The sequence below is a fragment of the Lissotriton helveticus genome, chromosome 1_1, assembly GCF_964261635.1.
Source record: "Lissotriton helveticus chromosome 1_1, aLisHel1.1, whole genome shotgun sequence".
Classification (NCBI taxonomy): domain Eukaryota; kingdom Metazoa; phylum Chordata; class Amphibia; order Caudata; family Salamandridae; genus Lissotriton; species Lissotriton helveticus.
The window spans coordinates 1,329,322,149-1,329,344,377 of NC_136057.1; positions in this window are offsets into that span (position 1 = coordinate 1,329,322,149).

A 22,229-nucleotide genomic window follows, 5' to 3' on the forward strand; every position below is an offset into this window, starting at 1 on the left:
TCACGGCATATGTCCACTTTTATATTTTTGCAGGCCTGAATCATTTTCTTCCTACCCATCTTTGCCCATTTTAAGTTACTGCATTGTATTTCTTTTCGACACCAATGCGCCACTTTTTGGTCGTTTTCAAGACGTTTCCAAAACCTAAATACTGCACTTTGTACTTGAATTCCCCAAGCTGTTGTCCCTAACTCTATTTTTCTTATTCCTTAATTATGATCAGCTTCAAACACTGTAAGACAACCACTTTGGAACAGAAATTCAAAATAATTCTTAAAAAATAAAATAATCATCATCTACACAAATAACAGAAACTGTAACCGGCCGAGGTGGGTCAAAGGCCTAAGGAAGCGTTTCCTAGAAGCCACATAGGGGAGATCACTTATCAGGTGGTAAAAACAGATGCAATTTAACCCCTTAGCTGCTGACGCATTTCCTGCCCCAGCGCTGAGTCCTTTTTTTGATGTTTGGGGCACTTTGCACTTAGGCCTTCATAACTTTAATTCTACAAAAGATACCCGGGCCCAATTTATGTCTTTTTTTCACCAAATGTTGGGGACTCTACAATTACCTAGAGTTTTGGATTCTCCAGGAGGCAACTGTGCAAAAAGTCACAATATTGCATTTAAAACAAAATTGTGGAAAAGAGCTGTGCAAGAAAGTGCATATTTTTTTCCTCCTAAAAATCACTTTAACAGAAGCATTGCCTTGCTAAGATCCAAATCTTTCAGCTTTCACGGCAGCCTTCAAAAAATGTTTCCTATTTGTTGTGTTTTTTACCTATTAGCAGTTCAAGGTAGAAAAATGTATGAAACTCATGGGTTAACCCGGAAAGCTATATATATATATATCTGAAATGTAGACAAAATTAAAAATTCATCAAAAAGCTGTCGATTGATAGCGGCACGTGATAGCTGATATAAAGCGGAATCCTTTACTACTACAGCAGGACATACATCCAAACAGACAAGACGTTGTAAGATGTATATGATTCATCATTGCCAAGCTTTTGCTCTTAGAGTGAATGCAGTAAGCCACAATTTAAGCTAGCATTTCCAACAGTATTTCTGAAATAATAACATATACTCATCTGGAAAATCTAACATTCTTTTAGTATTGCCAGTTCTTCCAGAATGCTCCCTGAGTATATGTAAATACCTACAATGCTTGTGGAGATAAGTGCTTTAGGTTTTTACTTGAGGAGAAGCTTTTGTTCCCTACCTCCCTAAATGTGTGGCAGTGTTCCATTTCGCAGCCCCAATCTGAAAAGGTATTTGCTTCTGTTCTTGCCTGTAGCAAATCTGTGACAATGTTTTGAATGGGAAACATTGAGAGAAGTTTGTGAATACCCACAAGCTCATGTGATGACTCATGTTCACAACACCTAGGGTCTCATTACGATGTTGGGCGGAAAACATTCCGCCCGACACCGTCTCGGGATTGGGACCAACCGACTCACGCATGTCGGTTCTGCCCAACTGATTACTATGTGACCAAAAACTGTTTGGTTGGAGTCCCATTGTGTCCTATGGGAGCTTGTGTTCCGCTAGACAACACAGGCTCCTATGGTGAAATGGGGTGTGTGTGTGTAAAACCCTGCACGCTATCGCTGGCTCCCCATGGAGCCTGCCACAAAGTAGAGGGTTTTACAGGGGGGTCCCTTAGATATCCCTCGGCCCCCAATGAGAGACTTCAGGATGAAGGGGGGCACCCGAAGTTACCTTCCGACAGCCTTCCCTGTCAGACAGGCCGACTCAGAAAGGCTTTTGGAAATCGCCATCGTAATTGATTGGGAACACTGTCCATAGGGGTGTACGATGCGGTTCCGACTGACACAAATTTTCCCAGAGCCGGTTGGAACCGATTCAGAAAGACGGCGCATTTTACAATCAGACCGCGAACATCGTAATGGGTCGGGTGGATTGTAAACTGATGAGTTGGTCGGAAGGGTTGCGACATGGTCGAAGAGATTACGACTGCCGGGAGGAGGCTTTCAACCCGACATCATAATGAGGCCCTTAGATGAGAAAGGGACGTCCGAAGCTGTATATTGGATCATCTGGGAACAGTAACCCCTGCATTACATGGACTCTGCCTCCATGCTAGTAAATTTGCAGAGACATCTTGAAGGTTTGAGGCAGAGAGTTGATAGGAACAACAATACTCTCCTGAGCTGACATGTACCTTAATGCTTGTTCAATAAATGTAATGACATCGTCATGAGACAGCGATTTGTGTGTGCTAACTTAATTTTTGTTTCCCTATGGGATTTGTTTCAAATGATTAAGGAGAGTGAACTTACCTGCATTTTAAAGATTGCAGGCCGTCTCTCTTTGTTGGATGTTGTTATTTAACATTGCTTTTAAAATATTTCAAATTAGAGTGCACTGGGTGCACTGTGCAGTTTTTTATTTTAATCTATAAATGTATACAAGTGATTGAATATTTGAGCACACAGTACTCTCTTTTGACCGTGTTGCCTATTTAGAACAAGGCTACCTTAATTGGTTTTTAATTCCTGGAGCCAGAGGCGTGGCGGACCCGGGCAAGGAATTCAACATTGGCCTTGAAACCCATGGAGAACATTTCCTGCAGAGTCTGACTAGGAATGGAGATCAATAATTTTCTTTCTTAAAATAGAAAATGTAGACAAGCAGCTTCTCGGAAAAAAAACTCCACTTTGGTGGTTGTTTCCGAAAAGAAAAGAAACTGGCAAGCAGGCTAAAACATGGCAGCTTGCTTGGGATCCTGGTGTGACTAAAGTGCATCTGTTAGAGCGGATGCACTTTTGACAATGATCCCCTCCCAAATAGGTGAGGATTTCTAAATGTGGTTGAGGGTGAGAATACTGTCTAAATATTGTATGATAAAAACATCATAGCTTAAATATCATTTACAAGTCTCTCCTATCAAATAATTATTAGATCAATGTATTAGTGCATTCTAATTCAATACTTGGCAGATTACTTGTAAGAAAACTTTATATTTTTAACTTGCTCAATTCAAATATGATTTAAAATGTGCTCTTCATTTATTGGTCTGAACCTGATGAAGCAACATAATTTTGTTAAGGTGCGAAACACGTTTTGCCTGCTTTTGTTTGTGATTACAAATGCCCAAATAAAAACTACACTCCAAACCTTGGTGGCATGCTGCCAACCTTATTTAGAGACCCTCTCCTGCCTGGTGAGGATTTCTGTGCTGAGATGGGAGCTGCCCTCAAGGAGGCTCCTTTCTGAGCACCAAAGGTTTATCAAGCTGGCACCTGTTTAAAGCAATCATGGGTTGAGTGTGGTTTAGGCAGTGTTTAATTGTTAGCCAATGACACTTTAATTCAGAAAAGAAGTGCTATACAAAATATGCCATTGTGTCTTTTTGAAAATACATTTTTCCTTCAAAGCTAGCTATGAAAATTTATATTAACAATCACATCGGAACTGGTCCACTCGGCTTTTGATTTTGGGAAGCTCAAAGATAAACCATGCATGAAAACATGCCAAATAATAAACAACATAAATGTACTTCTTGCACTCTCTGTGATGGTCTACTGCAGGTTACTTAGGAACTTATTTAGAGCCTTTGCTTGATCCGTTAGACTAACTACCAGCTCATTGGAGGATATAGCCTCTGCTCCCATGGCAGAGACCACCTGCCAGATTTAGAAACCCCTTCCCCACCACTGGGATCCAGTCAAAAGATCTGGGTTTAATCCATCACCGTTCTTTAGCCCACTCTGCCACCCCAGTTCAGACATGGCTATATGCAAATCAGTCTGACCCTGTGCCTCATGGGAACAGTCCAGTCCGAACTGCCAAGCCATGTCTTCCCTGGACCGGAAACAAGCTTCCGAGGACCGGTTTCTGGCATTCCAGCCGTCTTCAGCCCGGCTTGCTTGAATCCAGTGCCAAAGTGAGCAAGGGACTCACGTCTGAGCATACCCTGCCACACTTATGGTGGCCAAAAGCGGTACAAAAGGGGGTGGTGATGGACGGAGCATCTGAATCAATCAAACACTCACACCCAGTCAAAAGTCTGGGTTGAATCCATCACCGTTCTTTAGCCCACTCTGCCACCCCAGTTCAGACATGGCTTTATGCAAATCAGTCTGACCCTGTGCCTCATGGGAACAGTCCAGCCCGAACTGCCAAGCCATGTCTTCCCTGGACCGGAAACAAGCTTCCGAGGACCGGTTTCTGGCATTTCTCACTGGGTGTGAGTGTTTGATTGATTCAGATGCTCCGTCCATCACCACCCCCTTTTGTACTGCTTTTGGCCGCCATAAGTGTGGCAGGGTATGCTCAGACGTGAGTCCCTTGCTCACTTTGCCACTGGATTCAAGCAAGCCGGGCTGAAGACGGCTGGAATGCCAGAAACCGGTCTTCGGAAGCTTGTTTCCGGTCCAGGGAAGGCATGGCTTGGCAGTTCGGGCTGGACTGTTCCCATGAGGCACAGGGTCAGACTGATTTGCATATAGCCATGTCTGAACTGGGGTGGCAGAGTGGGCTAAAGAACGGTGATGGATTAAACCCAGATCTTTTGACTGGGTGTGAGTGTTTGATTGGTTCAGATGCTCCGTCCATTACCACCCCCTTTTGTACTACAAAGGAATACAGACTCTAATGAAAAGGTTTGTATATTTACTATAAATCCAAGAACAATTGGACGTATAAACACCTAAATACGAGAGTGTAACAATAAATGGGCCCGAATACAAAACCAAACCTACGAATAAAATGTAGACGATGCAACATGCACAGAATAACCAATTCTAAAATCAGGACTCGAATGATTATAGAAACCACATCCAGAGCCTTCTTCATTGGTGAGTAATAAACAAAGCATTGTCTGTCCCTATACTACTTCTATCGTGACATCCCTACTTAGCATTCCCCAGGCAAGCTCCCAGAAAGGTGTCAGCATGTGAAGACTTCGTAAGAAGCACACTCATGTTGAATGGGTCGAGTAGTGTAATGCTACAGAGCTCATTCTAAGATGCTCTCCCTTCTTCAGGTAAGGCAGAAGTCCCCCGGGCTCTGTCCCTAACCCCAATACAAAAGTAAAAAATCACACCCACAAATATATCACATGTCCACCTCATCCAGTTGGACACCTTAGGTAATTTTCCATCAAGTAATTTTGCATTCAGGCTCTTGCTCAACGACCTTGGTTCCCAGGCCATTCCAGACACGAAAGACATCCTCCTACCTTATCAGCTCAGCTTATTCAAAGGCATCCTCTCCTTCCTATGTCTGTCTAGCTCCTAAAACAAAGACGTTATTCTAACTAACGAGGATGAATTCCTGCACCTGCAATAGAAACGTAAAAAGGAAAAAAAAATCCACAGGCACGTAAACTCTAATTAGCAATTTCAACTTAACAGAAATCAGGGAGAAACAAAGGTTAGGTCTACCAAATTCGGCTAACATAAGAACAAAGCACGCATTTTAAAATGCATGACTATATGAACCATTAATATACACACATTATATGAGCCTTTATATAAAAATGTCATTAGTCATGAATACACTTCACAAGTATAAAATTCATCTAAATGCTTACGTTTACTACGTTAATTCTCTGAATTCTTTGATCACATGAAGGAAATAGCTAGCACTTCACTTGCACATTATTATAATTTACGTTCTAATGCCCTAATGTTAATTTGACAACATATTATAGGTGGATGCGGACTAATCATGATTATAATGCACCCCTGCAAATGAAAGAGCATGGTTGTGCTCTATCAGCCCCTCCCTCTGAAGACTAGTGTCATCACAATCCCCATCCTTTCTCCATAGGAAAGTCTCCCTGTAGGAAAGACCGGTCTAAACAGAAGTCGTAACCAGTCTTCCCTGTCTGAACCTTTCCACATTTTTTAGATTCTCATAGTGACTGTCCTGCCGTCTTTCCATTCTCCTTTCCTGCGTCAAAGAGAACTCTTAGACTGTCTTGCTCTATGCCAATTATAAGCTCTGATGGCACCTAATAAAATGAGGACACAGATCACAACTATGATGATGTGCTTCAAGATATAACAAAGAAATCCTATCCCAAGATTCACAAACCAGTTCCCATCCTTCCCAAATCCTTGACCAATTTCATCCCAAATTCCTTCTGTAACCAAATCATGTAACTCATGATGTATCTCAGTGATGTTACTTATATATTTCCTCAGATCCTTACTATGGTCTTGAATATAAGTACAACACTGTTGAACTCTCAACATTTTACAGACTCCGCCTTCTTTTCCTAACAATACGTCTAAAGCAAGGCGATTTTGCATCACCATACCCATTATAGAGACCATCATTTTATCCACAAGTAATAAAGACTGGGCTGTATTCACTAACACCTTATCCACTATAGTTGATAACTTTCTAATCTTCACATCATTCAGAATGACTCCCAGACTCGGTATCATTGCTCCGAACACAACTCTCCCACATTGTCTCCTGCACTTGTACCACGTTTCTCTCGATGAGGCTGTTTCCCTTCTAATGACCACAAGTCCTCCACATGATAAATCTTGGGAAATACGGCAACTACATAACATGTACCATACCAATTTTGTGGCAATCTACCATATGCATTCCTCCCACATACAAACGTCACATGTGGCACCACCTGTATCATATCTTGCAATTACTTCTTTACAGACTCCTCAGTAAGCATGGGCGGATTTTGCGAATTGGCAATCCGTGAACTTGCGTATTTACGGATTCGCAATCCGCAAAATCCGCGAACTCTCGCGAATTTTTTTTTTGTGTGTTCACAAGGGTTTCTGCCAGTTCGCGAGGGTTGTGTACCAGTTTGCAATTGCGAACTTACTTGTCGGCTCGCAACGGCCGCGACTATGTTGTTTCTACGTCTGGTTCATCATCACAGGTTCACAGCACCCTTTGTTTCACCACTGCCACCCTCTGGTACACCCATGCCACCCTCTGGTACATCACTGCCACCCTCTGGTTGGTTTATCACTGTAGATTATGGGGGTGATAAAAAGCAAGCACACCTGCCCTGCTTCAACTGACATGAATTAATTTGGGGTTGATTAATGTGTCACTGAATTTAAACTTCCAGTCTGGCTGGCACCTGCTTCCTCATCTGTAATTTGCTTTCTGTTGCAGTGCAATTTTTTTTCACAGGACCTTTGTGGCCTACTTGTAGCTATTCTCTGAGCCTGCTGTGAGGGTCAGAGCAGGGTCATAGAATAGTTCCAAGTAGGCAACTGAACTCTGAAGGGGCCCCTCAGGAAGCACTACAGGGAATGGTTACTAATGATAAGATTGAACTTTTGCACCTGCTGAGTGCTTTCAGTTTTGTCTGTAATTGCTTTCTGTTGCAGTGTAATTTTTTAACAGGACCTTTGTTGTATACTTGTAGCTATTCTCTGAGCCTGCTGTGAGGGTCAGAGCAGGGTCATAGAATAGTTGCAAGTAGGCAAATGAACTCTGAAGGGGCCCCTCAGGAAGCACTACAGGGAATGGTTACTAATGATAAGATTGAACTTTTGCACCTGCTGAGTGCTTTCAGTTTTGCAAAAATCCAAATATCCAGCAGCATCCACAAAAAGTAATCCTTCGAGGTCAAGATCCAAATCAAAGTGACCAGCACATGAAGAAAGCACTGGGAGGAGCCTGCTGGACAGGAACAGGAAGTTGGAGACTGTGGGGCACTTCCTTCCTCCCATCCCCCCAAAATGGACTCCTTGCAAAGAAAAAGTGCAGGCAAATGTCAACCTGAGGAGTTATTCTGATAAAAATCATAATTTTGAAGGTTTATGCTGCCTGCTGGTGGATTTCTTGTGCGAAATTGCAAATTTTGCAATCTCGCAATTGCGAGATTGTCGCTGCCCGCCACATCTACGTGTTCGCAAGTGTTTACTCCCGCGAAATTGTATAGTATTCTAGTTGGCAAGTGCGACCAAGCAAAAAATCCGCTTCGCACGGATTTTACGAATGTTCGGCAAGTTCGCGAGAGTTCGCGGATTGCGAATTTACCAAAAAATCCGCAAAATCCGCGAGCGGAACGGATTTTACGCCTATGCTTACTCCTCAATCTGGAAGATGTGATCACATTCACTCTGTCCCACAAATATCTTATCATAGTATGACTGTGTCTGTCTGATGCAAAGTTGTTGTAAATCTAAAGCTATTGGACCATAACTTCCCCTTGCCCTATGGGCTAACTCCTCTTTAGCCCACTCAATTTTCATCTCTAGTGTTAGGCCTAAATAATGATTGCCAATGTCTATCTTCTATCTGAATTACAAACTTATTTTCTGTGTCAGTTAACATACAGGTCAGATTGTGCCTGTGCGCATAAGCTGTATCTAATGTAACAGTAGGTACAAAATATTTTGTCATTCTTTCTTCCTGTTTCTAATAATCATACTTACTCAGGTGCTTGTAAGCTGGAACCTCTGAAAGCACTACATCATAATTTGAAAAGTAATACTCTTAATGTCCATTGCCATAAAACATGCTAAGCAATATACTACAAGTGATACCATACGTCAGGGGAAGGTGATGTTACTGTTGTAATCTTACCTCTTGGTACAATCCCTATCCCCCCATGTCCCCGCTGCCCTTTGGTTTACCCTTGGAACATTCAGGTGAAGGCTGTGTTAGAATGTTGGCACTGTGAGACTACCTGGGCTCTAGCAAGCTGGGGGCACAGCTTATCCACTTATGACTAATAAAGAAGTTTATTACTTACAATTGGCGTGGATCATTTCTACATTTTCTGGCGACGAGGACGGGAAGCTGTGTCAGGGACAGCGCTGTGCCCTCCCCTGAAGCTGGTTCGCTTTGCTGGATGCCTGAAGGACAGGGGTGTTGGTCCGGGTACCAAGAGACCGACATTAGAGATGCAGCGGTGAAGAGCTGGTGGTCCTTCATTTTCAGTAGTATTGGTCACCTGTTCAAGGAGTAATTTAAGGGAAAAGCACTCTCACAGCCTGGGGTCTTCCGTGAGTGAGACAACGCTGCAGTAACGGCGGTACCCCTGGGCAAAGCAGGAGCAGTCGATCGGCGCTGCAGTTTAGCAAGTCACAGTGGCTTTTGGGGGGTGATGAAGTTCAGCTATCCAAAGAACATTTGACTTTTGCCTGGCTAGTGGGTGTCCTACGCCGCATTTTACAGGGGAGGGATGCCTCCCCGCAGGCTGATGTGGCTGTGAGGAGACCATAGTGGCTAGACGGATCACGATTTTCTCCTGCTTTATTTATTGGAAACGGCGAGACCAGGCAGGCATATTTTGAAAAGTTTGAGGATTTCTGGAAGTGCTGTTTACCTGGCGGTGCATCGGCACGGTTTCTGCAGTGTCCACGAGTGCAAGGGGTGAAGCGTGGCAGCACCGCAGTGAGTCCTGTCAGCGCGTCGGACAACGTGTGGTCCGCAGGATAGTGTCAGCTGTTTTGTGAGGATCTACGGCTGTGGGGCAGTTTGTCCTACAATTCATCGGACACCAAGCAAGTGCTCGCAGAATAGAACTATCGCCATTACCCAAGTCGTGTTTTGGCTTCAAGAACTTCATTGTGCCGTTTTTTTCTGTCAGAAACTCCTCTTCACAGGAAGTTCCCGCCTCTGGCTTTCCTCATTCCTGGTGGTGAAGGGAGAATCAGCTGCATAGAAAGAGGACTGTTTCTAACAAAGATCTCCATCGTTTTGGTAGCAATTTATTCTATCTTTTCACCAATACACTATATTTGCCTTATGTTAATTTGAACTGGATACATGTTTATTATCAAATTCCTAGGTGTTATTTATATCTTCATATTTCAATATAGTGGTATTACATCCATTAGGGGTGCAGCGGCTTTATTTTAAACATTTTTCTGTGGGATAAGCAGCATACTTACTATGGCAGGCGCAGGGATGAGTCAGACCACCCCTTTCCTTAATGAGTTAGGAGAGCCTGATATACCATGGAGGAGTTGGGAAGGAATCTTTAAGTCCTACTTAATTGCCATAGGTAACTTCTCTAATGTTAGAAAACAACACATACTCCTGCATAATTTGGGAATTCAAGGTAGTAAACTTTTGAAGACATAACAGGAAGATTAGTAGAGGATGAACATGATGAGGAAGAGGTAGGGACAGATGTGTATGAATATACGTTGAGGAAATTGGAGGCTCACTTTAGAATTAAATTGAATGTGGTGCTAGAAAGTCACAAGTTCTTTAAAAGGGTCCAGAAGAAAGATGAGAAAGTATCAGCTTATGTTGCTGTGTTAAGGGGTCTATCTGCAACATGCGAATTTGGGGCCCTAACAGACTCTCTAATCAGGGACCAACTAGTGAGATGTACAAATGATCTCAAGATTCAGGAAAAATTTCTTACAAGAAATCCTGATCTTGAAGAAGCAATAAGCATAGCTAAGGGATTAGAGCACACAGCTATGTGTATGAGAGAGATGGAATTTCATGAGGGTGTAAGCAAGGAAAAAAATGAGGATAAGACCTCTTCTAATGAAGAAGCGGTGTGTAAGGTTGGGGATAAAGTCAGGAAAGCTCAACGTACTAAGACGGAAGGGTTTCTGTGTTTTAGATGCGGAAGCCCAAATCACCTGGCCAACAATTGAAAGTGCCCCGCTAGGACTCTAATGTGCAGAAAATGTAACAGAAGAGGACATTTTTCAAAAGTATGCAAAGTGTACAGTCCAAAAATACATGCATTAAAAAATGTGGAGAGAGAGGAGGAAGTAGAGAAAACTTATGTATTTCAAATTGATGATGAGAATGTTAATGAAGATACCAATTATCCTAAGTGTGAAATATGTCTAGATGGTGAAAAATTCCAAGTGTATGCAGCTTCATGTTCCCCGTTTACTCTTGTTGACAAGAACATTTTTTAAGAGAAATTCTCTAAACATAATTTAAAGTTGGAAAAAGCAGATATATGTACTTCCGGATATAATAGGGAACCCATTCCTTTAGAAGGTATGGCCAGAATGAGAATTTCGTTTAAGAACAGACACACGGTGGGAAAGGTGTATGTGACCACTCAGGGGTCAAGCTTACTTGGGTGGAAACATCAGAAGGATTTAGGGATCACCCTAGACCCCAACAATAGAGAGCAAGTCTTACTGGTGGAACCGCCCAGGGTGGGTGCCAATCTCACCAATGATTTTCAGGATGTATTTAATGAAATTCTGGGTTTGTTAAAGAACTACATGCACAAAATTGTCTTAAAGGAGGGGGCAGTGCCAGTTGAGCATAAAACTCGATCAATCCCTGGTCAACCAAGGGGTCATCAAGGAAATTGAAAGCGCAGCATGGTTGGCGCCCATAGTTATCACGACCAAGGACTGCGGGTGGAACATAAGACTATGCGTGGACTTGAGAGATTTAAATGCCAACATCCTAGTGGACAGATATCTCCTACCTAGGATTCATGAGATGCTGAGTACAATTCAAGGAGCAACATTTTTTAGCGTACTTGACCTTTCATCGGCATTGTACCAAATAAAACTCCATCCCGAGTCACAGCCGTTGACAGCCTTCACCACACCTTTTGAAAATTATACATTTTTGAGGATGCCATTTGGGTTGGCGTCTGCCGCCTCAGCCTTCCAACGGGTGATGCAACATGTGCTGAAAGACTGCTCAAAGACAATGTTCTTCCAGGACGATATTCTTATTTATGACTCGAGTGAAACAGAACATAACGACAATGCAAGAAAAGTTCTCGAGAAACTTAGGGAGGTGAGGTTCACCACTAAAGAGAGCAAGTGCAAACTAGGAGTAAGCTCAATGGACTATCTGGGGCACATGATCTCAGAGGAGGGCATCAAGCCAAAGATTGATCTGGTGAATGCCGTGAGAGATGCGCCCACTCCCTCAAACAAAGAAGATATTCTATCATATCTTGGGTTGGCTGAATACATGGCAAAATATATAAAGGACTTTGCTCAGATGTCAAGACCTCTCAGAGACTTGATCAAGAAAGACAACGCATTTGTCTGGGGCAAAGAGCAAGAGTTGGTATTGGCTAGCATAAAAGAAGCAATCATAGCAGCACCTTTCATGGGAAACTTCAAAACAGAGAAAGACACTATAATCTCTACCGATGCAAGCAATAAAGGAATAGGGGCCACCCTAGCTCAAAGGATTGACAACAAGGTAAAAGTGGTAGCCTTCGCTTCAAGAACGCTAACGGGAGCTGAGACTAATTATTCCATGGTCGAGAAGGAGGCGCTAGCAGTCTTTTGGGCCATAAAACTCTTCAGATTCTATGTATGGGGGGTGCCATTTGAAGTACACACAGACCACAAACCACTGTTGTCTTTATTTTCAAAGAAAGATATGGAAAGTATGACCCCCCGTATTGCTAAATGGGTACTTGGCCTTCAAGGGTTCAACTTCAAAATGGTATATATACCAGGGCAACAAAACAGAGTCGCAGACTACTTATCCAGAGCTCCAGTGGAGGGAAAAGTTGAGGAAATAGTAAAAAACGAAACAGTTTTAGAGGTAAAACTGGCAGCAGTCTCAAAAGACCAATGGGACTCACACCAAAGAAGGTCAAATCTTACATAGTCAAGGGTTGGCCAAGCAAATGCAAGGATCTCGACTCGGACATCCAACCCTATTGGAACGTGAGGGAAGATCTGTCAGTGGACAGGTTTCTCCTCAAGTCGGGGAAGTTGGTTCCACCGGAAGGGCTAAGGAACCATATAATTGAGCTCTCATATGAAGGTCACTTGGGGCAGAATCTCAGCAAAGCCAGATTGAGAGCTGAGTATTGGTTTACAGCCATGGATCGAGAAATGGAAGATAAAGTGCGAGATTGCTACGCATGCAGCTTAAGCGACAAGTTAAAAACAACAAGGCACGCACCCTTAATACCCGTGGAAGTTCCCAGTGTCCCATGGGATAAGCTCGGGTTCGACATACCTGGCCCTATACATACGAGAGGTCCTCAGGAATGGTACCTCTTGGTGCTCATCGATTACTTCTCAAATTGGATTACACACAAATTTGTTCACAACATCAACACAAAATCCTTGATTTTGTTCTTAAGTGATATATTTTCAAGAGAAGGCATTCCCCTCAACTATGATCACTGATAACGGTGTACAGTTGGTCTCGGAGGAAATGAAAGAGTTTCTTAAGGACAGTTCTATAACCTATGTTGGTACGCCTTTGTATTGTCCAAAGGCTAACGGGAAGGTGGAAAGAGCGAATCGAATGTTAAAAAAGTGCATTCAACTGGTGGACAAGTCAGGAAGAAACGTGGAGGTTGCAATCAGGGACATGTTATGGTCTTACTATACCACACCCAATCTAACAACAGGTCACTCTCCCTTTGAGCTGCTCAGGGGAAGAAAGGCAGGATGGAAGTGATCTCCAAACTGGATGGGGCAAAAGGAGAAGGTGGTGGTTGATCAGGATGAGACCAGGAAAAAGATTGAATACAAACAAAGGAAATACAAAGAGTGGTACGACAAGAAGTGAGGGGCCAAGGAGAGGAACTTTAGACAGGGGCAAAGTGTCTACATCAGGAAACCTTTTAAACTAGGCAGAAGTGGAGAGAAATACTTTGCTCCAAATAAAATCAGGGAGGTTAAAAAGAAGGTGGTCATTCTGGAAGATGGTAAAATGTGGAGTCAAGATCAAGTAGCACCTGGCCGGGAAAGGGAGGCAAACCAAGGTGCGGGGATATCAGCCGACCATGGTTTCAGGAGGGAGGAGAGTCATGTTAGAAGAGGGACAAGATCCAGATGTTCACCTTACTGACAGAAAGAGTATACCATGAAGTGATTATCTTTAACCTCCTTCTTTTTGCGAGGAATAAGGGTCTTCTGCGCAAGACCAAGGTTCTGTTACCTTCTGTACCCTCCTCCCTGTGTTTCCGCTCTGCTCATTCTCTCTCCCTTCTTCCCCTGTTCTTCTCCACCCCCTTCCCCCTACTTGTTTTCCCTAGGGAGGATGATGTGTTCTAATCTTACCTCTTGGTACAATCCCTATCCCCCGTGTCCCCGCTGCCCTTTGGTTTACCCTTGGAACCTTCAGGTGAAGGCTGTGTTAGAATGTTGGCACTGTGAGACTACCTGGGCTCTAGCAACCTGGGGGCACAGCTTATCCACTTATGACTAATAAAGAAATGTATTACTTACAACTGGCGTGGATCATTTCTACAGATACCTAATTCCCTCCTCTCCTGACGCCGGCAACTGCATGCACACATAGCAATCTCTCACATCCATCGTGTCCATGTACTCATACAGCAGCTTTGCATACGCATTTAGTGTGTAATCACCTTTTGGCAAATCTATGTGCAATAAGCGACTAGTTTCCTCTATCATAGCTCTATCAGTTTCTGAAATACCCTCCTTTGTGCTTGAAGTAGAAGGTGTGGTTGTCCCTCGTACTCCCACAACCTCAACCTCTGTTTCATATGACTCAACAATGGACATAATTATGACTACAGCTATAACTATGATTATTCCTACTATGAGTGTGCCTATTACACACTCCTTTCTATGGTTCGAATTTCCAGTCTCCATTTTGATTCAAGTTCGGATAGTGACTTGCAAGAGGATCTACCAAAGTTTTTTGCCTTGCCTCTCACTTGTTGGGCATAAGTTCATAGGCGATGGCCTTGAGTCCTGGAACTCAATTGTACTCAGTTTGTCACATAATTATTCACACAGTCCAAAGACTTACCTAGCCCTCTTTCTTCTTCTACTGTATAGTCCCTAAGTTTACTCTTCTTCCACTTGGGCCTAGGTTATCTTCTTAAAACAACACCTTTTTTCACAGTTCAATTTACATCATGTATAAGGTCAGCGCCAAGCTCTTCAAGTACACGCTGCAAAATTTCCATAGGAAATGCTGCCATCTCCTAAACTGAAGGCCAAAAGTTGGAAATGAAAGCTCACTTAGAATCAGATTTCGCAAGACACTCAGCCTCAGAGGATCTGGTACAGTCAATGTCAGAACTCTGTGAGCTTCTACTCCAGGAACCAACAATTCAATTTCAATTATCAGCACTGAGGTTCCGTGCCTCACTCGTCTGGATCTCAGTCTCCCGGACCTTGCTGTTCCCTGCATCTGTAACCAGATATGTCCACTCCGGGGCAGCATACCTCTGGCACGGTACTCTTGCTCTCCTTTATCTTCTCAAATGTCCCTGATTTTGCTCTGTGTCGCATTGCTGTGATTCAGATGTTTCAGACATTGGAGCAAGATCTCTTTCAAATACAAGACTTAAATTCAGCCTTCCTTGTCTCACCGGCCACGATTCTCTTTCAACTTTTGTTCTTCTCTGCAGCACTCGACCATGTCCCACACTAGCCTCTTCAGTTGAGTCTGACTCTATACCACTCACAACGTTACCATCTCTCTCAGAGTCTATACCTGGGCCTTGTGTAGCTTGGCCCACCTCGGCTCGACCTGGTGGGTAACCAGCTTCATCAGGAACCGCCATCCACGGCCCTGTGACCGCAGCTGGATTTTCTTCAGGAAGAGGAGCTGTTTCTTCCGAGGATTCTGCTACCTTGCGGGTATGGGAGGCCTGAATCCAATTCGCCAACCCTCCACACTTCACAGCATTTTTCGTCACCAAAATCACATGATACGGACCTCGTCAACATGCATCAAGGCAGTTTTTTGGAACTGCAGCTTTGAGTCGGAGAGCGTGTTGGCCCACGAATTGTGCAACATTGGAGTAATCAACGAGCAGGGTATGTTGTTATCTCCGGAGTAAAAACGTTAAGAAGACAAACAGTAAGAAGTATCATATGGAAGAGCGGGTTATACAGCGTTAATAAATAGTTGACACCCTTCCGTGTGAGAGTGTGGGAGGAGCTCTCCCACACTCTCACACGGAAGGGTGGATTAGACAGCTTGCTGACTTTTTTGTCACAAAGATCAAAACTATTCAGGATTCCTTTCCCCCTGTGGACTCTCCTGGGGCAGCTGATGTTTTTGTCCATAATGGACAGGTACCATCTTTAGAAACAGAAGGTGAGCCCATACTATCGGTTTTCCCGCAGCTGTCCTGTGCAACTTCCCTGGAGCTCCTGTCCCGGCTTCAATCCGGTTCACCTCTGGACGCCTGTCCAGCAAGGTGTCTGGGCAGGGTGGCTCCGGCACTCAACAACTTGCTGAACCCCCTGCTCAATTTATCCTTGAGTTCCGGAGTGGTGCCTCGGGATTGGAAACATGCACTTATTCTGCCGCTGATCAAAAAGCCTCAGTTAGATCCGTTGCAGTTGGCTAACTATAGACCAATCTCCCTCCTCCCTGCTCTGGCGAAGGTGGTTGAGAAGCATGTCCAACTTACACTCACCACCTTTATTGAGAAGAATAACATTCTCCATGACTCTCAATCTGGTTTCCGTGCGAATTACAGCACGGAGACGGCCCTCTTGGAGGTGACCGACGCCATCAGGGAGACGCTTGATCTTGGGGGTAAGGCTATGTTAGTCCTCTTGGACTTGTCGGCGGCCTTTGACACCGTCCCTCATGCTGGTCTCCTTTTAAGACTCAGGGAGATCGGCTTGCGGGGGACGGTGTTGGATTGGTTCCACTCTTTCCTATCGGACCGCCGGCAGGTGATCTGGGCTCCTCCTTTCTCCGCCGAAATGCAATCGCTAGAGGTTGGGGTTCCTCAAGGGTCCATTCTGAGCCCCACCATATTTAATATCTATATGGCCCCTCTGGCGGTTGTAGCAGAGGCTTATGGGGCCCAGGTCATCTCATACGCTGATGATACCCAGCTTTTGTTCATTTGCAGCAAAGGTGAGGCTTTTGACGGCGACAGGATTAAGAGCTGTTTGAGCGCAGTTTTTGCGTGGTTTCAGCGGCACAGCCTGAAGTGCAACTCGGATAAGTCTGAGCTGCTTTTCTTCGGCTGTGCCCCTGACCTGGCCTGGAAGTCCTGGTGGCCCCAGGATATGTTCCCCCCGGAGAAATCATCTTCCCAAGTGAAAAATCTGGGAGTGGTGCTTGATGATGCTCTTTCCTCCCGCCCACACATTATGGGGATATCTGGGAAATGTTTTGGCATCCTCAAGATGCTGAGGAAGTTTCTTCCTCTGCTGTCCCTACAATATCGGAAGACAGTAGTTCAGGCGTTAGTGGGATCTAGGCTAGATTACGCTAATGCGCTTTTTGCGGGTCTGCCCAAGTATCTCCTGGCCAGATTGCAAATTGTTCAAAATTCGGCGGCCAGAGCTATTTTCGGCTTGCCGAGGAGAGCCAGCGCTCAACTGCTTTTGAATAAGTTGCATTGGCTGCCTATTTCTAAAAGAATCCGATTTAAAATTCTCACGCTGGCCTTTAAAGCCCTTCATTCTATCGGCCCTAACTATATTAGGAAGCGGACTGCCTTCTATGTGCCGCGGAGGTTGTTACGATCTGCCGATTTGGCTAAATTGGAGGTGCCCCCGGCCAAGCGTGTCCGGATGGGAGAACGATCCTTTCAATTTGTGGCAGCTCGATGCTGGAACGAGCTCCCTCTCTCCCTGCGCAAAGCTACGAGTCTCCTGGCTTTTAGGAAAGAGCTGAAGACCTTGCTCTTTTCCGCGTAATGATTAAGACTGTAGTGCTGCTGCCTTTTGTGTTTTTAGGTTTCAGGTCTCTTTGCCAAAGCGCCGGGACGCCCTTTCGGGCAGCCGTGCGCTCTAAAAGTACGGCCTTAACATAACATAACATTAATATACTGCATACTGAATCGCTGTAAACCCGGTACGCTCCTTCATAAATCTATTTGACGCCAAAGAAACTTCGTCCTCACTTTTAATATTGTGGTCCCCTGGATATTTGAGCTTGATTGTCTGAAAGAGGTGCTGAGGAGGGTGGCCTTGAGCTACCGAAACGCGCGTCGACCAAGTGCGGGGTCTCATACTGAGCTTTGAGACCTATTAATTGGCGGGTTGATCCTGACGATTATAATTCAGTTCTCTCTTTTTTTCAGAGATTGTGGTTTTGAATGAAGTGAGAGTATGACTGTGTGGTGCATGTTGTGATTGATCGTATGCTACCAGGGGTATAATTGTTTGGATAAATTGTTCTTTATGTATATAGCTATTGTTATATTATATATTTTCTACTGTATGAACCATGGAAATATTTATGAAATGTATATGTAGTAACATGTTTTTTATGAAGTATAATGGAAAAAAAATACAAAAAGCACTGAGAAACTGAAAATAAAAAGCTTTACATACTTTTGAAGAAAATTAAAATGACTGTTGTGTATCTGTCACCTATATTATATTAAGAATAGGATTTATACCAGTATTGAAATATTGTGGCCATTGTGGGAACACCGTCTTTCTAGTGTTCCAATTCGCCAACCCTCCACACTTCACAGCAGTTTTCGTCACCAAAATCACATGATACGGACCTCGTCAACATGAATCAAGGCAGTTCTTCCTCACATGCTTGTGAACCAATTTCCAGTCCCCCGGGCATGGGTCATGCAAGAGGTCCTTTGAGGTTGGTGCAGTTGTGGCTTCCACCTGGTGAGACACAGAACAAACCACATCAGGCAATCCTTTGCAATAATCAATAATCAATTCATCTGTGATGTTTATCAATGCTGTGGCTGGCACCGCAGCCAGGCGCATCACCCTCCCCATCATTATTTCATGAGGCAAGAGTCCTGTTCTGCTATTTGGAGTTCTATGCAAACTCATCAGCACCAAGGGCAGTGCATCAGGCCAATTGAAAGACGTCAAAGAGCACACGTTCACCATCCTCAGCTTGAGCATCCCGTTTACCTGCTCCACAATTCCAGACACCTCCGGCCTATAGCTACAATGCAGTCTTTGGTCAACTGTAAGGCAGCACACAATAGTTTCATGATCTCACTATGGAAATGCGTTCTTCTATCTGACTCCAATGAGGTTTGAAATCCGAACCGATATCAGCTCTCTAAGCAATAACTTTGCTGCCGGGAGACTATGCCTCAACCCAACGTGCAAAGACTCACACCACCACTAAAATGTACCTTGGTCCATTGCACCTGGGCATCTCAATGAAATCGAACTGGATCCTATTAAAAGGACATCCCGACCTCCCAACGTGACTCAACACAACCACAGTTTTCTTCCCAGCATTCATTTGTTGACATGTAACACACCTGTGGCACACTGCTTCAGCAAACACATGAAACATCGGGTTAAACCATGTTTGTTTGAACACTTGCACCATAGCATCTCTCCCAAGGTGAACTGCTCCATGAATCTGCCTCATCATAGGACTCAACAAGCAATCTGGTAACACTCCTCTACCATTTGTTGAAGCCCAAATGCCATCATCTCATTTCTCACAACCTACCTAAATCCAACCAGCTGCTTCTTCTTCTGACACACCTCCCTGCAGACACTTGACCTCATCTCAAGTGTCTGCTATGGCTAACATCATGCTGAGCTTGGTATTTTCTGTGCTCTCCCCTGAATATTCTCCATTGAAAATGCAAGCATGTACAGCACAAAAGCGTGCAACTTCATCTGCATAGCGGTTACCTTTAGAGATAAAGTCTTCCTCTTTCCCATGAGCGGCACACTTCACCACTGCCACTTCCTTCGGCCGGTGCAAAGCTTCCAACGGTTGTCTCACATATTCTCCATTTCTGATAGGAGATCCCGATGATGTCAAGAACCCCCTCTGTGACCACAGCTGTCCGAAGTAATCAACCACACCAAATCCATATCGGCTATCAGTATAAATGCTGACTCAGATCTGATCAGAAGCAAGACATGCACCGGTCAAAGCAATGATTTTAGTAACCATGGGTGGTGAGCTCTGCTCCCCTCATGGAGTTTGCAGATTGTTCGGCGATCCGCGTTACGCAGAGCTCGCAGAGTTTTTTCCCCCGTTCGCGTTCACCAACATCAATTTGGCGAGCACGAGCGAGGAAAATCCACCTTATGGCGAGATCTTTCCTCGTTTGTGAGTGTCAACATCAAGTTGGCGATTGCGAGCGTGGAAAATAAACCACCCAGTGAGATTTCTTCACACGGGGGTTCAGGTTTCTCATTGCGAGTGGTTGTGTATGCTCACAACAGGTCGCATTGAGAAACTGACTGTTCGCCTTGAGACAGCTGCCGCTCGAGTAAAAATCTACCCGAGAGGCAGAAAGGAAAGCAGCGCTCGCATGCACTGTGCATGGTGCCATGCGCGATGATTGCACAGTGTGGACAAGCATCTGGCACTGAAAATCACAGTGAACGGGATTTTTCTACCGCACTACGCCGCTTGCGGAGCTTCGCATAGCGTGGTGGAGTTTTTTTTAACCACTTTACAGAGTTTCGCGTACCGCAACTCCGCGAACTCCATCCAGGGTTAGATTTTAGCTACTTGTGCGGAGTATACTCTCTTTAGACAAGCAGCTTCCACAACTCCAAAAATAGTACATACAGCAAACGCTGCTCTCAGATTGTCTCTTAAGCATGAACCATCTTCAAAAAGGACTTGGTCTGATTCAGGTAATGGTTCATCAACAATGTCAGGTCTCGGTTTGGTGCCAACTTCAGTCACATCTAGACAATCTTCCCCCTCACGGTTCGGAATAGGCATCAAAGTAGCAGGATTTAACATAGAGCATCTTTTCAAGGTGACATTCTTAGAGGCCAATATGACCTGTTCATATCGGGTGAGCCTATTATTAGTCAGATGCTGTGTCTTGGTTCTCGTCATCAGGAGCTCAACTGAATGTGGAACATGAACAGTAAAAGGATGGCTTATCACAATACTTTCACATCTTTCAATGCTGACACCAGTTGCAGCAACGTATCTGAGACACCCGGGCAACGCAGAAGCTACAGGATCTAATGTAGCTGAGAAGTAGGCAACTGGTCTACGGACACCCCCATGTGTCTGGGTGAGTACAGCTAGTGCACAACCCTCACACTCACAACAAAAGAGTGAAATCATTTTGTTGTAATCAGGCATTCCCAAAGCCTGGGCACGACACAGGCTCTCTCTCAGCTCCAGGAAGGCGACCAAACAGCTGTTATCTCATGGTACTCACTTATTCCCTTTTGTGTCAGTTTCAGCAAAGGCTTCACGTTCAGTGAACAATAGGGAATCCACTGTCGACAATAGCCGACCATTCCCTGGAACATCCAAACTTCTTTTTGAGTCGTAGGCGGATTTATCTGCATGATCGCCTCAATACGATCTGGTGACACCTTTCTCTTGCCTTTCTAAATACGATGACCCAAATATTGGACTTCAGATAAACAGTACTGAAGCTTGCTTGGTGACACCTTGTGCCCATTGTCTGCCGGGTGATTCAACATAGCAACTGTATCGATCCTACAAGCTTCCTCGATCTCTGAAGCAATCAGGAGATCGTCAATATATTGCACAAGTACTGATCTCAGTTACAACACTAGACTCTCAAGGTTCTTTTTCAAGATCTGATTAAAGATAGATGGACTTTAAATATACCCTTGTGGGATACAACACCATTTTCACACATGGTTCCCCAGCCGAAAAGCGAACAAAAATAGTTTTTTTCTTCATGCAAGGGTATCGGAAAAAACAAACAAATCGATGACAGGTGTGGGGGGAATTTGAGTAGTCGCGCTACGCCAAGCTCTGCGAAACAGTAAAAAATCTCCGCGAGCATGCGGAATTGCTTGTTCCGCCCATTTGCGATACTTTTTTCCTGTTCGTGCACGCTGTTTGCGTGCTCGGGGGGAAATATCTCGCGGACATGCATTTTGAAAGCACGAACAAGCAAAAAATTCTGTGAAGCCGCGGATCGCAGAATTTTGGGCAATTCCGCATTCTCTGCGAACACAAAATTACCCAAATTATGCAAATTCTGCGAGCAGAACGGAATTTACCACCCATGCCTATAGTAAACCATTCTGCTTCACAAGGGATTTCAAATGGGATCACGGCTTGATTCAGTACCACAGGACAACATGGAATCACAATCTCATTGACCTTTTGTAGGTCCTGGACAATCCTATACTTGCCATTAGGCTTTTGCAATCCCATGATGGGTAAATTGCAGGGACTTCCTCTGATCTCCTTTAAAATGCCCTGTGTGATCATGGACTCAATTACAGGTGTTATTCCTGCCACCTTTTCCGGGGTCAGGTTGTACTGCGTCTTTCTCAGAAAATCAACATTGTGTTTTATATGTATTCTAACTGGCTCAACTCCTCGAATCAGTCATATCTCCTCACCTGTAAAGTCCCACACCACAGGAGAGACAGCATCGCTCAAGTCATATGGTAGCTCCTCCACTGGAAA